Genomic DNA, 16,401 nt, shown 5'->3' with positions numbered 1-16,401 from the left:
CTCCCAACCACACAATGCCCAACTTTCCTCCCGGATCACTGCTCTGCGGGCTGAGATCGTCGCCCACTGCGCCTCCCTCGAGCACTCTCGTTGGAGTGCTCTTTGTGATGGCCTTGATTCTGCATTGCACTCGCGATCCGCATGGTCTCTCTTTAAATCCCTCCTTGGCAATAAGCCTGCCCTTGCTCCCACTCTAGCTAAAGCCCTCACTCAGGGGACTCCCTCCGAAGTTTTTGATCAACTCGCCTCTCTCTACATCCCGCCCTCTCTGGCACCCTCCTACCCGGTGTACTCAGGTGGACCTAACCCCGATCTGGACCAATGCTTCACTCTCCGGGAGCTCGAATCTGCTCTGGCTGCTAATTCTACGCGCTCGGCTCCCGGTGAGGATGCCATTACATACACCACACTTCGTAACCTTCCTGACTGCGCCAAAGAATTCCTCCTTGAAATCTACAATGAGGCCTGGGAGAGCGGCTGCTTGCCGAGCTCCTCGACATCCTCCCTTATTTCTATGATTCCAAAGCCGGGCAAACCTCCCTCTCTCTCTAACCTCCGCCCAATCTCCCTGACGTCGTGCGTTGGTAAGACCCTTGAGCGAATGGCTCTGACTCGCCTCTCTGATTTTCTTGAGGCACGGGAATTTTTCCCCCATTCTCTCATTGGCTTCCGACGCCGCGTCTGTGCACAGGACATGTTTCTGATTCTCCAGCAAACGTTCCTGTCCCCTACACCCACTCAAATTTACGCACTTGTGACTGTCGATGTTCGCAAGGCCTTTGACGGTGTTTGCCACGATCACATCCTTTCTCAACTCGCCTCTTTGGATTGTGGCTCCCGCATGTACTCCTATATCCGCTCATTCCTCTCTAAACGTGTGGCTCGCTTTCGTGTAGATACCCACTTGTCTAACCCACACCACCTCACCCGTGGCACTCCTCAAGGTGCTGTTCTCTCTCCTACCCTTTTCAATCTCGCTATGGCCCCTCTCGCCTCCCAGCTAGCTGAAATTCCCGACCTGCATCATATATTTTACGCTGATGACATCACTCTCTGGTGTTCATCTGGCTCTCCCGGTCACGTACAGGACACCCTGCAACGTGGCCTAGATCTCATCGACTCCTTTCTCACCACCGCTGGCCTCTCTCCTGCTCCTGAGAAATCCGAGCTTCTCCTTCTCAACCATTCCTCCTACCAGCGCTCACACAACCACTTCGTCTCTCTCCACCTTTCTGGCTCTCCCATTCCTGTCGTCACACAGTGCAAAGTTCTTGGCTTCCCTTTGCATGCGGCTAAGAATGTGCAAGCCCTCCACCGCGCTGTCACCACCTGCCACTCTGTAACTCACCTCCTGCGGCGCGTGGTCACTCGACGCTCAGGTCTCCACGAGGCTCACGCGTGCCGCGTTGCCCACGCGCTGGCCCTCAACAAAGTCTTGTACTTTGCACCCTACGCTTCCTTCAATCAGACTCAACTTAACACTCTCGAGACTGCCCTTGTGGGCCTCTACAAGGCAGCTCTCAACCTCCCTATCACTACCTCTACCACTAAGCTCTTTGCCACAGGCCTCTTCCATCCTCTTCGTTCTCTTCTCAGTCTCCATCGTGACTTGCAACTTGCCCGGCTTTCCCTTACCCGTCAGGGTCAGTGGTTATTGACTCAAGCGGGTATCTCGCCCATTCCAATCTCCCCGTTTACCTCTCCTATTCCCACCCCCGCTCCCAATCTTCGTATCCTTCCCCTCCCGACCAACATGTCCCCCGTCCTGCACGCCGGACGTCGTCATGCGGCCGCACAGCACCATTCTCCTCTCTTTGATACCCAGGGTGTAGCTTACACGGATGCCTCCTTCGTGGCTCCTCGAGGTTCCTGCGGCTACGCCCTGTACCATCCACACCTCCCTGCTCCTGAAACCCACACCAGCGGGCCGTATCTACACCCTCCAGACGCATTGTCCCTCGAGGTCCTCGCCATTGCGCATGCCCTCCAGTCATTTGCCCTCCTTCCCTCTCTCCAAGAGTACACAGTCTATTCAGACTCACAAGCCGCTATACACCACATACAGAAACGCACCCTGACCCCTTCTCTCCAACAGGAGGTCGAACGAGCGGTCTGCGCACTGCAGCCTTCCATCGTTTTCCTCCGCTGGGTCCCTGGGCATTCAGGGATTGACGGCAATGAGCTGGCTCATCAGCTCGCCCGCGACACACTTTTCCGGGCACCGTTGATCCCCTGGCCCAAGCCCTCGGAGAACGGTGGGAGGCTCACCCTTCGCCGCACCATAAAAGAGGTCTACCTTGAGCTCCGCCTCGACAAACGCCTTTACCCTCCTCCTCATCCATCACTCACGGTGCCGGAGTCTCGCCTTCTTCGGCACATTCAGATGAATGCAGTTATCACCCCGTCCCGCCTCTTCCTCTATCGCTATCGATCGGACCCTTCCTGTCCCAACTGCCCCTGCATCTATGCGGACCTGGCCCATTGCCTCTTCTATTGCCCGGCTGCTCAGCAGTCGGGTTCCTTCCCCCCACCCTTTCTATCCATCACCACCTGGCTCGACTGGCTTGGCGCTGAAGGGGAAGAAGAACAGCGGCTTCTGGTCGCCCAGGCGGTCGACATGCTCGGCCTATAAATTATGGTCGAATAAAAGTCTTTACTACTACTACTACTATATAATTCTACTTCCTTTTCAGTGGCCGGTGCCAAAATTATTCAATTGAATATAAACGATTTTCCAGTTTAATTATGCTATATGGCATGTGAAAATTCGATGGGGCATGAGCTAGATCGTTTAAAATGGTAGTTTAGTGCTGCTTCTGTAAGAAATTGAGCCGTGTCCCCGTGGGTCGAGGTTATCGTGAAATCAAGCGTATGAGTATACATTTTTGAGTGAGAGTTTTAACTTCTCGCCATATTTTTCTGAGTCAGTGCCAGTACGTGAAAATAACTTCTCGTTGCATTCTAATTTCGATATCTTGAGTTCAGCCTTAATCTATTTGCCAAATTTCTCGAATTCTAGAAGCTCTCGCGGACACGGTTATTGAGAAAAGCATGAAATATTTTGCTCTCTTTTCGAATCTTTTTGTGGGGCCTTTGTAACAAAGGGTTTTCTTATTTTATTATGTATCTTTCTTACACTTACTTGAGAAGATCTTTCATAAAAGCTGTTTAATTGGTTTGCAAAAATACTGAAAGCTTTGCTGTCGTCTGTTGCATTCACGACAAATTCCCAGTTTATTTCCATTAAACTGCATCTGGACAAATCCAATGTCATCGTGTTCATTTCTCCGAAAGATGAAGAGGCGGCATTGTGATTTCTATTCTGCCCAGAATTTAGAAATTAGACAGGAACATGTTCAATAATATCTGATCTCAGAAAACCGGCTAATGAATGAGTATTTGTAATGCATACACCTAACAACGTAGCAAAACAACTTGTAATGTGTGTAGAAATTGTCAGAAAGTTGTTACATTCGTAAGAACTTATATAATTGAGTTCCCTTCTGTGCGCATCATTGGCAAGAATATTAATATTCATACCACCTGTTTTCACATACTTATGTTCATGATTGCGTAAAAAATGTAGCATTTATCAACAAAAAAAGCGACTGTTGGTGGTCTGTATGCAACTACTTAGTATGATTTTAGACAAACAGCGGGGCACTCAACATTATCAACTACGAAGGCGTATTCCGGCAGAAAATCATGGAAAAGGTGTTTGCTTTTTCCTTTTCCTAGTAGGCGGCAGTTACTCCCACCTTTATTTCGAGCGTGTAGGGAAGGATAAAGTACAGGCCAGGCGAAACGAAAAATAAAGAAACAAGACAAAATTGCCCAATGTAAGAATACAAATGGACGTCTGCCAACAATTATACCAATATTTTTGTAGGTGTCAGCTTTGATTTCCGAACTCCCTGTTTTACAATTCGAGCGGAACGTTCGGAAGCCATAGGAGGACCGTCATTCAAACTTCTTTTCGGACGGGTTGGTGCATAATGATTGACATTGTATGCGCAATTACAATCTTATGCTAGCACGTAGTTTATACTTCATGTACATTATACTGCGACGTGTACATCATTTTGAGGAGCGAGTTACGAAGCACTAGCGCAAGGTTTGTTTATGAAAATGTAAGCCAAGGCCTTTCTGTTTTGTTTTGTGGGTCTCCTCAAATGAGATGGGCGTTAAAACGCCGAGCACACGCTTGAGTCGATGCGAGCACGCACGCTCTTTTTAGAGCGCAACCTCTTACTACTCTCATTCGAGCGTTTCTTGTCCGTTCGAGATTTCAAGATGGCGGCCGGAAATCTCACATCAGCAAAATGTGACCCTTCATTCCATGACTGCGCACGCCGAGTCGTCGTGCCAGCGGCCGGTTTACCCCCTATGCTAGCATTCCGCTACGTATGTACCGTATGAGCGGGTGCCTAGACAGGTGCCACTTGGGGTCGCCATTGGTGACTAAATTACGCCCTACCCTTATGTAGCATAGACTTCGGAATGCCGCAGGCAGGCGCAGCAAACGAGTTGGCATGATTCTCGCACAAAGTTGTTAGTGGGGTCGAAGCCTCGTGCGTATGCAAGGGATTCATACCGACGACTTTTTTTCCTCAAAACAGTAATGGAGGGCGACCTTCGGAGGGCAGCTGTGGGTGAACGAGTTATCGCAAAGAGATGCGGGTGGTACCAAACGAATCCTCGTTTTGTGATAAAGCACGGGTAAAAACAACTTAGCTAACGCCCTTCATTTGATTTCGCATTCGCAAATCCTTTAATTTTTTTCCCATCAAGCATCTACCGTATGCTCTCGCTTCAGGGCCGCGGTGGTATATGGTCCCCTGCTCCGACTTGGCAGCCGATAATATGTGGCAACCTGCAGGGAGCCACCTTGCCACCGCTGATTTCGACACACTACATAAAAATAAGAAATAAGAGGACTGTTTAGAGTCTGAATGGCGGGTACTTGTTTTTTTTTTGCTACTTGAATGCCTCGTGTACGTGGAAGCCAGATTAACAACGTCCGTACAGCTATTTGGAATCTTTACTTTACAGCAAAAATTGTAATCGTTCCAATTCTATTAGGGCGTCCCATTTAGCGAGTTCATAGCGCACATATTACCCATTGTTGTTTTGACCACTTTTGCTGCTACATATATTGATTATTCGGTGTCTGATGGGAGACACTAAACGTATCTTTCTTCAAACTCTTTACCATTCGCGGGAAAGATGACTATTGTTGCGAACTATGAAGGCGCCGTAGTGGGCAGTGGAATGGATGGGGTGCTCGCGCTAGGCTAGCAGCCAGTAATTGACCGCATAGCTATCTGTCATCATGTCTCCTCGTACGGCCTGCCGTCGCGTAGCATTTGGTGGAGGTGCGGGGTCTGCATATCAGCCTTGTCCCTTAAGTTTCGGAGCCTGTTGTCCGCCGAGGACTTCTTTGGAGGACTGGTGGTCCGCACTTACCGGCATCGGCCCAGCTTGAGTGGAACAGACTCGACCAGCCGCTGCCTTGCTAACTCACCCTGAATGACTCTGACTCGCCCGACGCTTTCGACCTCAGTGAAGACTCAGCAGCTTTCTCAGATAAGGCTTCATCCGCTTATAATGCACTTATGTCTTTTAATCATGGCCGGCAAGCTCTTCACCTTCTTTTCCCACTGCACCAATCCACGCACAGCCTTCGTCATGTCCTACATCTCATCGACTGAGGAAGTCCTCTTATTTCGTGATCGGGATAATGATAATGGAAACATCTTAAATGGTAATAAAATTTGTGGTCGGTCTCCTTATTCCGAGAGTCCTTTAGACATTGCAGCCGCTCTTCCCTTTCAGTCAGCTTCTGCTAAACTCTCGTTTGGGGCTGGACAACGTTACCTGCCACCAATCAATCTTCGGTTATATAATAATAATGATTTGTGGTTTTGGCAGGACATATCGTGTGGCATACGTTCATCTCTACGCCACAGTGTGCGCACTGTGACTGATAGTCTTCTGGGTAGATTGCAGGAATTTTTTTGGGGCATAGTCGTATTGCGTTAGTATTGCATGCGTTAGTATTGTGCATGGTGTTATTTCTTGTTTCATGCCTTGTTTTTCACCTGTTGGCGCGTACTCCCTTCTGCCCAGTTTATAGTGTTATAGGATTTTGAGTATGTGGTGACCGCTCGGTAGCCTCTGGTCGTCTTGCGGATTAGAAAGACGAGGAAGCGAGAGTTGCACAGACCGAGCGCTCGCGCTAGGCCAAAAGCAGCTTCCTTTATGCGTATCGAGTTAATTTGGGAACTCATAGTTTTTGGAACAAAATATTTAGTAGAAACGAATAAAAGAAAGCCTTCTATGAAATGTTTGTTGTTTTCTTAAATGTTGTTTGGAAATCAGGCTTTACAAAAGTTTTTTGGCAAAATTTGCATTATTGTGCTCGCACAACGGAAAAAATATTTAAAGAAACTTTTCGATATTATGCATGTTTTCTACACAGAAGGAAATACTTCTGAAAAAAAGTCAAATTTTTATCCAGTACAAATTTCTGGCTACAAGGCACTCACTTTAGACCCAATAATAAGGTACGCCATTCGCGAAAGTGTCCGTTGCACTTCTCGCAACGCAGGTGGCATAGAACCCTGAGTAAACGACGTAGACGCCCTACAAAAGAGAACACTAACATCTGTCACTTCAGTACCCTTTTTAACTTGTTTGTTTGTCTTCAACGGGCTGAAGTGATTAACTGATGATGATAATGATGGATTTTTATGCTGCAATCGCATATTAGGCCGAAAAAGGGCATGACGCAAGGTAGTTTTATTTCAATCAAGTTGAGGTGAAAGACACATTTCCCAAACATTTCACCCTAAATAAGCGGAGCATCAGGCAGAGGAAAGATTGTGCCCTTTGTGCCAGCGGTGGGTACCCGGCGGCACCGGGAATCGAACGCCGCACCTCCCGCTTGCGAGGCCGATGCTCAATGGCACCGATGTTCTGCTCTGGTTCCTCGGTTCTTCATCGCCCTCTGAACTAAAGTCGGATGGTGAGGCAGCATTCCCTCAGTTACTGCTGCCTAGATATCCGAGAAAAATCAAACGTTGGTGCAGCTGAGTCGCAACATTACCCGCGTTTTAGGGTGGCTTCCACTTTGACGGAGACGATCATTCTCAACTTTACATTCCGCTGTCTTCACGAGCGGTTCAGAAATAGCTGCCATCAGGAAAAACACAAATAAAAAGAAAATAAACAGAGCTTTGTGCTTTGATCCGTGTAGATAGTATGTCGATGAACGGCGCCGAAGCGTTTGAAATTGACGCTTGCATCTTAAACGGCTGTCAGTGCAGAAAGAGTTAAACGTATATTATCGATGGCATACGGAAGCTAAATACTCTATATACCAATCCTCATTCAGCAGCAGCTGCAAATCTGAAATTCAAGTACTTGTAAATATCGCATTGTCCATAGTTCTTCGCAAAGGGACTGGTGGTTCTGCCAAAATACTGTCTCCTGTATTCATGGATTTTTGCGGTTAAAGTGAAATTGCTTGAGTTACGTCATATATTTTTCATACATGAGTTACATAATAAAAGTCTCACGGAGTTCATTTTCTCCATAAAACAAAAACCGGTACTCGTAAAGAGCCAGTGCTTCTTTTTTATGACGCAAATAAACGCGAAACATAATTAGAGCTATCCCAAACGTCGTACCCCAGACGACAAGAGTCCACATGAAGGTACAATGATTGCCGGTTGTCATGCATGTTTGCATTTTCTTGTGATAAAGCAGATGACAAGTCCTACATGCCAGTCTTGAAATGAGGTCCACTGGAGCAGTGAAGCTCTGACGCAAACTGGCTCTCAGATGTCGTCACTACCAGTCCAATTACGAACACTGCAGGATAAACCCCTCTTTCAAATTTCTCTAAAAACTCTGTCAGGTGTAGTAGAGCTTTTTGCCGGCCGCCAGGCAGAAATTTATTGCAGTCTGCTGGATGTAAAAAGCTGCGCTACGGCCTGAAGTTTTGATTTGTTTTATGGGACGAACTGAGCCCCAACTTTGGAAAAATCTTATTATCTTAATTCTGTTTTCCACTTCAATTTACCTCGGAATTTCTGGCTAATAGAGTCCCTGAACTACGGCTTTAGCGTTTATATTCTCGTCATGTCAGGCACCAACTTGTGAGTTCTAGGAAACAGCGAATGATTTGTTCTTCTCGTTTGTCTGCCGGACGCGAGCTTCAGTAACGAACGTCACGATAAATCGTTGTTGCGGGATTGACGTGATGGCCGGCACGTAAGGAGCGTCTGTCAGCAGCATGCTGCGATGTTCAGGCGCTACGGGAATATTCGCATGCAGCCTCCAGCGAATTATAAAATGGCCGGGCATCGTGGCCGTACGGCGTATCTTTGCCTTGGCAATCGAAAGTTGTATTTCGCTATGAAGTCGCTTTCTGCCCTTTTCTTCGTCGCTTTCGGTCTAGGAGGACTCTGCCCTCCCGCGTCGACAGCATCATCAGGTAATCGCCGCTGGGCCATTTGTTTCACCTGCAGAACTTGAAGACGCGGACGGCGGCTTGTCAAAATTTTAATGCCTTGAGTAATACCAGTAACATCGCATCCTTTCAAGACATGACGTGTAATAATAGCCAGCCGGCTTAAGTCCTGATATGTTGCCGATATACCTCAACACTGTTGAAGGGTAATATGTAAAGATATTTTATTTCGTAAACGTTATGAATCGGTTCATTTTCTCATTTTATCCAGCGCTACCGCTAGGCTCTCTAGCGTACCTAATTAATACCGAAGCAGTATACTTATATTTACTTGAGCTGGAACGTGGAGTTAATTATAGCGTAATTCTCAACTGATATGATTTTGAGATGCGCGGCGAAAGCATGGTCACCTGCTGAAAATGGAAAACAATAATTAAGTCCTAAATTCTCATTGCGAAGCATACAGCCCGTCGCAAATTTATGAATCACAATTAGGACCAGTTTATTTAAACGAACAAACAGTACATACACATATTTGTGAGACACAGAAGGAGGTCCCAAAGCCAATGCCTACACAGAGAACTCCCTGTTACAAACTTGCAAAAATGAATATTCACGAACAACAGCGGATAAAATTGAAACAGACGACAAACTATGATTAATAAAACGGAACATATGAGTAGGGTAAATGCACATAAATGCATAAATAGAGGTGAGCAGTTCAAGTGAGATCGCCGTATGGTCTATGAAAAAAAAAATAATTTTGCGACTGAAGAAAAGTACGGAAATGACGCTTGAAAGCATGCATGTGAGATGATTGCTTTATCTTAAATGGTAATGATTTCCACAAATAATGAGGCAGAGAAATTTACTGTAAATTTACCATAGTTAGTTTGTAGGGTTAAGTAGTAAGAAATTGTTTTGGCCTGAAACGTGAGTGAAACTTCGTCGAGGAAACTAGATATGATGAGGAAAAGGATATGAACTCATTTTCAGGCCTAAAAATTCTGCTGCATTTGACCAATGAAACGTCGCATGTAACGTTGCTTTATTGTTTTTATCTGGGACATGGCGCGTATTATCATGGACTGCATATTCATGTTAAACTACACTTGAGTCAGTCTAGTTGTGTTATGACAATGTTAAAGCAGCCACCGTAAGTATTTTGTTTTGCGCAGATATGCCGTTCTGCATAAGAGGGTTATGAGTACACGTGCAGGCCGGTGTCTGCTGTGGACGCCAACACAGCCCGGTATTGGGGCCCATGGGTCCAGAATCGAGGGTCCTGTAGTCGGCTGGGGTGAAAACCCTGAATGCCGCGGTGCCGCTTGCTTGCTTGAAGTACAGGGCAAAGTAGCATAAAGTGAGGTAACGTCGCCTGTGTAGCAGAAGAGGAGCATAAGGGGCAGTTCAGGAGTTTATGAAGCGCGAACTTGCTTCACAGACAGCTGCCTTTCTCGGCCTCATTGCGGAAACAGTGCTGAGATTGTTTCTACGGTAAGGCTCCATTCGATAAAGTTTTCACTATCAGTTAAATCTTGCGTCAAGCGCTTTTCGCAAATCACGAAATCTCGCGTCTTCTTTCCGTGGCTTACAGGCTGCGCCAACGTGTATTTTCCTGACCCAGGCACCATCAGAAGTGTACGTATTTTTTTCCAGCTCAATATTCTTCAGGCGAGTTAAAATGTGCAAGCCTGCTCTGCTTGTAACCGTATTGGTGTGACCATTGACAAAAAGAGGCTCCTCAGTGCTGAGTTTGACGACGAAAAGTGCAGTATATTTATAGGGATCATTAAAACAAAATAGCCAATATCCATCAGTATTCAATGATAGCTACTCGAGCATAACATAACATATCGACGAAACATTGATCTTTTGGCTTCCTATTTGCACTCTGTTTCATTCTAGTATCCTAAATCATGGATTCTTGATCGCTTTCGTGGAAAAAATCGCTGCGTACACGAAGTTCAAGAAGGGGCTTTTATGACGAGGTTTTTTTTCCTGCTTCGTGGCATTTTTATCATAGCTGATAGACTGTTCTGCCTCCCTTCAGGCATTTATATTTGCGTCTAACAATGACAATATTAACAAGACAGCATTGTTTACGGGCCTCAAAACTTAGCGATCAGCATTCTAGGATGCAATGGCGCTCGCTGCAGAGAGTCAGTACTTGTGTCCGAATAACCCTAAGACTTGCGTTAGTTATACTGCCTAACCTTTAAATACAAAGAAAAAGCTACAACAGAAATATTAGCGCACCCGTACGTATTACTAGGATGGTCTACGGTCAAAGTCTAGGGAACGCCTCTCGTGACGCCTGTATGAGAGCGATGTTGCTTTTTGCACACTCTAATAGAGGAACAATAAGCCCAGAGAGGGCCCGGTTGGACTGTCTCCTTAAAATACACGAAATACTCAAGGTTGTCAGTAGGAACGCAGCCGCCGTTGCCACCCCAAAAGATGTCGATGTTCTGGCGTTTTGAGCGTTACGAGAAATCAGAGACAGTTCCTAGTTAGCGCCGCTAAACATAGCAGCTTATTGCACTTGATGTCGCGGTTTTTCATATGACCAATCGCGCATAATACAGAGATGGTTTTTCTACTGGATGAAGGTTCCAGGTGATTCGTCAACTACGTGAAACGTAGTGATGTGTCGTCGAATCGCTTGTCGTTTTTTTGCAAAATCATTCAAATTTACACAATGGGCATATATGAAAACAACGAGATTTTTGAGCACGTAGTCAAGGATTCGACGAAAATTTGTCTCGTCAGGCATATAGTGACAAGAATTTTGCAATCACTGATCATGTCCAGCAATGATGAAAGACGATTGGGAACCCGCACGGGTTCCTTGATCGTTCTTTGATCACAAGGAAGGCATACGGTGAACAACGTGTTGGAAAAGAGATCTCTTACGCGTTCTGAAACGTTTTTCATCATGCTTGAATGGTTAAGTGACTGCAAAAATTTCTTTCACAAAATTGTTTAGTCTTTTTAGGTGAGAACATAACATTTAAAGACTCTACGCTACAAGAGCTCGCTTTAGAGGCTTTAAATGTAGAGGGAATAGGGTTTACAATGTTCAATGCTGTTTTTTTCGAAACAAAAATAATTGTTCATAATCGTATTTTAGACAACTGGGTTGCCCCTCGACACGGAAGGGCTATAAGCCGATGCGACCACTAGTACGTATGCGTAGCACCGTAGACTCTGGCCCAACGCTACGCCGCACAGATGAAGAGGTAGTCAGGTGACAGGTAGAACATTCGCTTCAAAATGTGAAACTCGATGTCGGCTTCGGCCATAAATAGTGGCCACGAAAAATCGACATGATGTTATCAGACTAACTACGCGACTACGCGATCCCAAAGAAGCTATGAGTCAGTGGGTACACTAGTTGTAGACACTGGGTAGATACAGTGATAGCGATAAAGAGGTCACAGTTAGTGACGTCATAAGTATATTGCCCAAGACTTTTAGCTCAAACATCTTCAGGGTAAAAGAGTTCAGGCAAAAGGCCTTCAAGCTAAAGGATTTTAGGTTTACGGTTTTTATGTAAAATGCCCTAATATTAAAGGCCTGTCGGTCAAATGCCTATACAGTTGCATCCTTTGACTTTCAGGACTATGCTCTTAAGGCCTTTAGGCCAATGCTTTTAGAGTAAAGGCCTTAAAACCAAAAATGCTTTCACATTCACAAGGCGTAAGAAAATTATGTGCCCACTATATCTATTTCTGATTAGAAAACAATACATCGAATAATTTCTTGTCATGCGCCACGTGGTGGAACAGAAAAGAGAGTAGACCACTGTCGCGGATTCGTGCTGACGAATGGGGGGCGACCTCACTTAATATATCACGGTTACCGGCGCATTAAGTTAGTTCTCATTACTATTTTCTCACGGTTAACATCTCTTCTTGTTTAGAGCAGCAAGGCGTGCGTTAAAGTGGTTAAAACATACCGTTGCTTGCAGCATAAGAGCCACTGCCGCGGCCAAAAATGTAGTCACATTGCTAACTGCAACAACTCCGCATTTTCGTTTCAAAACCAGGTCCTGTTGCCGACTTCAAACATTGTCGGGGTACGAATCTACCCAGTTCTAGCTGAGCCTATCTTGCTTGTAACAGAGAGCGCTCCAAGCCGGTTGTCATGCATTCCAAATACGCACTCTGCAATTGTGCGCTTACCCGCCGTGGCGGCTCAGTGGTTAGGGCGCTCGGCTGCTGATCCGGAGTTCCCGGGTTCGATCCCGATCGCCGCGGCTGCGTTTTTATGGATGCAGAACGCTAAGGAGCCCGTGTGCTGCGCGATTTCAGTGCGCGTTAAAGATCCCCATGTGGTCGAAATTATTCCGGAGCCCTCCACTACAGCCCCTCTGTCTCCCTTTCTTCTTAAACTCCCTCCTTTATTCCTTCCCTTACGGCGAGGTTCAGGTGTCCGCCGATATTTGAGACAGATACTGCGCCATTTCCTTTCGCCAGAAAATAATCAATCTTTATTTTTTCGGTGCCCAGGAACAACCCAAAGGTCTTGGTGCTGGTACACCATGCACACGCATAAAAATGTAAATTTAGTTCACCACAAAGGAAGACACTCAGGCGAGGTAATGCAGCAGTCAAGGCGATAGAAAAACAAAACATAAACTACGCGTGACAGCAAGCATAAAACAAAAAAGCGAAAACAATAAAACAGTGAGAACAGCGGTAAATGAAAACAGCTAGAACAAGCAATAATAATAATAATAATAATAATAATAATAATAATAACAATTTATTTGGTCACCGTAAGTAGCAAATACAGGAGAGACAGGCCGGTCTAAGCCTTAAGATGCTTGTAGGACCGTGCCTAAAGAAGTACATAGTGACCGAAAAGTATGACTCATGCGTATATAGACGAAGAAAGCAAAATAACAATAAACATGAAAAAGAGCACACTTAAAAATTAGTAAGTTCATTCGAAACACAACTGAAAAGATCATAAAGACTCAAAGTCCAATAAGGCGAAAGAGATTGCACTAATCCTAAAATTAATTTTTACATTCATTCTTCAGTAAGTCTCTGACTTTGCTTCTACAGCTAGCCTTAAATATTTCATCTGGCAGTTTGTTGAGGGTAGCCGGAACATATGCGCAACGTCTGGCCGCACCATACCTCGTGTTTTACCGAGGAACAATGTAAGGGTTATGTTTTCTAAGTTGTCTCGTCGGAGTAGTTTCCTGTTTAAATTCACTGTATCAATAGTGCTTAACGACAACAGTATCAATGAATAAGGATTTGAAGTTCGGGAGCCCTAGTTCACGGAAAATATTTTCAGCTGGCAAAATGGGTGTGTTGTACGCAACGTTTTTAAGAACATTATTTAAAATGCTTCGATCCTACATACCCAACGATCCGAGCAAAAGGCAAATATTGTAATACCGTATATTAACACACTGTACGCCTAAAGCATGTACAATCGTTTTTTTACAGATAAAGGCACAAAACTTTTGATATGGAACATCAACCATGCCACTGACCTCAATTTAGAACGAATATTATATAAATGGTAAAGCCAGGTTAAGGTACTGTCGAAAGACACTCCTAGATACTTAACACATTCCACATATTAAATAGGTGAACATTTACAAGAAACAAAGTTTGAAATACACAAGTAAATAGGAATGTTAATAACAGTGTTCTTAAGTGGAGAACGAAAACAGACGAGCTCCGTTTTTTTTGGCGCTGACATCTTTGCACTTTGTTTATTTCGCTATTTGCCATTACAGAAAGCGTGGGTGACGAAATAAAAGCGGTTCACAATAAACGCTTGACGGGCTTCGTCACCCGAAAAAGTCGACGATGACAGCAGCGGCAGTTCTTGCGGCATACAAATAACAATTCACATCTCAAACAAAACAGATTCTGCTATAATGCAGGTAGGGGGTTAGATATATTAAACAATGACAAGGAAAGAAAAAAAACGGTCGACATATGTATTTCAGTACTAATAAAACCTAATCAATAAATGTTTCACGAAGTGCACGAAAAGACATTGTGTTTATATTGTTATAAAGAGAAGAGTTCAAACATCTTGGTAGTATATATTTCAGCATAGCAAAACCATAGTTTATTCTACATCTGGGTACCGAAAACATTTCAGCGTTTCTAGTGGTATACGGCGTGTTGTGTGGTACCAGCTGCACAATACGGGACAAAAAGGGGTCATCTCTTGCAGTCTGCTTTTTTATAAAAACAGGCAAACCTGTACTCAAACAACCTAGGAACTGGAATTATTTTGTATTTTATTCGAATGGGGCCAGTTGGGGCGTCATAGCAGGAATTTGTAATTACTCGTAGCATTTTCTTCTGTTGAAGAAAAAGCTTTTGCAAATTGGACACTGTAGTATTTCCCCATACCAAATAGCAGTACCCTAAGTATGAAAAAAAGAATGCATAGTAAAGGTCAAGTTTTGTCTTTGTAGGTAAGATATATTTATGGCGAGAGACGATACCTATGAATTTAGAGAGCTTGATGCAGACCTTGTTTATGTGAGCATCCCATGACATTGACGGGGTAAAGTCTACGCCAAGTGATGTGAATGATTCAACATATTCAATTTGTGCGCCACTGAAAAAGATAGGCGGTGCATTCTCTACCAACTTGCCCTTAGCATGAAATATTGTCGTCTTTGTTTTTTCCTTATTTACTGTCAAGGAGTTTGAGGATGACCATTCCTTCAGAGCAGTCAATACTAAGTTCGCTGAATCGATTAATTGGTTAATGTCAGTGGAGGAACAGAACAAAGTGGTGTCATCAGCATAAATAGTAAACTTTATCTCGTTTCTTATATTAGTGATGTCATTTATATATAAGTTAAAAAGTATAGGACCCAAGAGACTACCCTGTGGCACTCCATTTGAAATTTGTAGGACATCAGAGCGGCAGTTATTGATGACAACATATTGTGAACGCGAGGACATATGACTTGAAAAGGTTGAGGGCATGGCCACGTATACCATAATGTTCAAGTTTTGCACAGAGGGTGTTATGATTGAGGGTATCAAACGCCTTGCTGAAATCTACGAAGATTCCAAGAGTGAGCTTCTGGGATTCAATATTACCTAATATATATTCTTTTTGATCAAGTAATGCATGTTCTGTTGATTTGTTCTTGGTAAACCCGTATTGGCAGTCATTTATAATAGAGTGCTTTAGAAGAAAATTATGAGTTCGATGATGAATTACGCGTTCTAGCCCCTTGGAGAAGAAAGGTAAGACCAATATGGGCCTGTAATTATTTAAATTATTTCTATCCCCCTTTTTGAAGATTACTTCCACCCTAGCAAGCTTCATATCAGCAGGAAAGTGGGCTGTAGTGAGCGTCGTGTTATATATATGCGTTAAGCAGGGAACTATTGAAGGCAAGACATGCTTTATTGGGCGACTCTGGAGATCGCAAGAGTCTAAGCCTGTCGTGTCTCTCAAGTTTTTTAAAATATAGTACACTTCATTTTCATCTGTATTCCATTGTCAGCAAACCAGCGCACTGCATTGTAAATGTAATTTTAATTATTTAATAATAATAATAATAATAATAATAATAATATTAATAATATTAATAATAATAATCAATCAATCAATCTTTATTTTTGCGGTGCCCAGGAACAACCCAAAGGTCTTGGTGCTGGTACACCATTCACACGCACAAAATGTACATTTATTTCACTACAAAGGAAGACACTCAGGGGAGGTAATGCAGCAGTCAAGGCGATAGAAAAAAAAGACACATAAACTAGGCGCGACAGCAAGCATGAAACAAAAAAGCGAGAACAAGGAAACAGCGAGAACAGCGGTAAATGAAAGCAGCTAGAACAGGCAACAGACGTATAAATAACTAATAAAACAATAAACAAAGAGAATGAACACAAGAACGACCGATAACAGCT

General features: G+C 44.2%; 1 pseudogene; it reads right to left on the bottom strand.

Moving 5' to 3' along the window:
• Nucleotides 1–14,468: 14,468 nt before the first annotated feature.
• LOC144108611 (uncharacterized) lies at nucleotides 14,469–15,115 on the bottom strand (annotated as a pseudogene).
• Between the last annotated feature and the right edge of the window lie 1,286 nt (nucleotides 15,116–16,401).

Source organism: Amblyomma americanum, chromosome 10 (assembly GCF_052857255.1).
Source record: "Amblyomma americanum isolate KBUSLIRL-KWMA chromosome 10, ASM5285725v1, whole genome shotgun sequence".
Taxonomy (NCBI): domain Eukaryota; kingdom Metazoa; phylum Arthropoda; class Arachnida; order Ixodida; family Ixodidae; genus Amblyomma; species Amblyomma americanum.
Note: the sequence above shows the minus strand (reverse complement) of the source record. Positions and strands in the feature narration are given on the sequence as shown.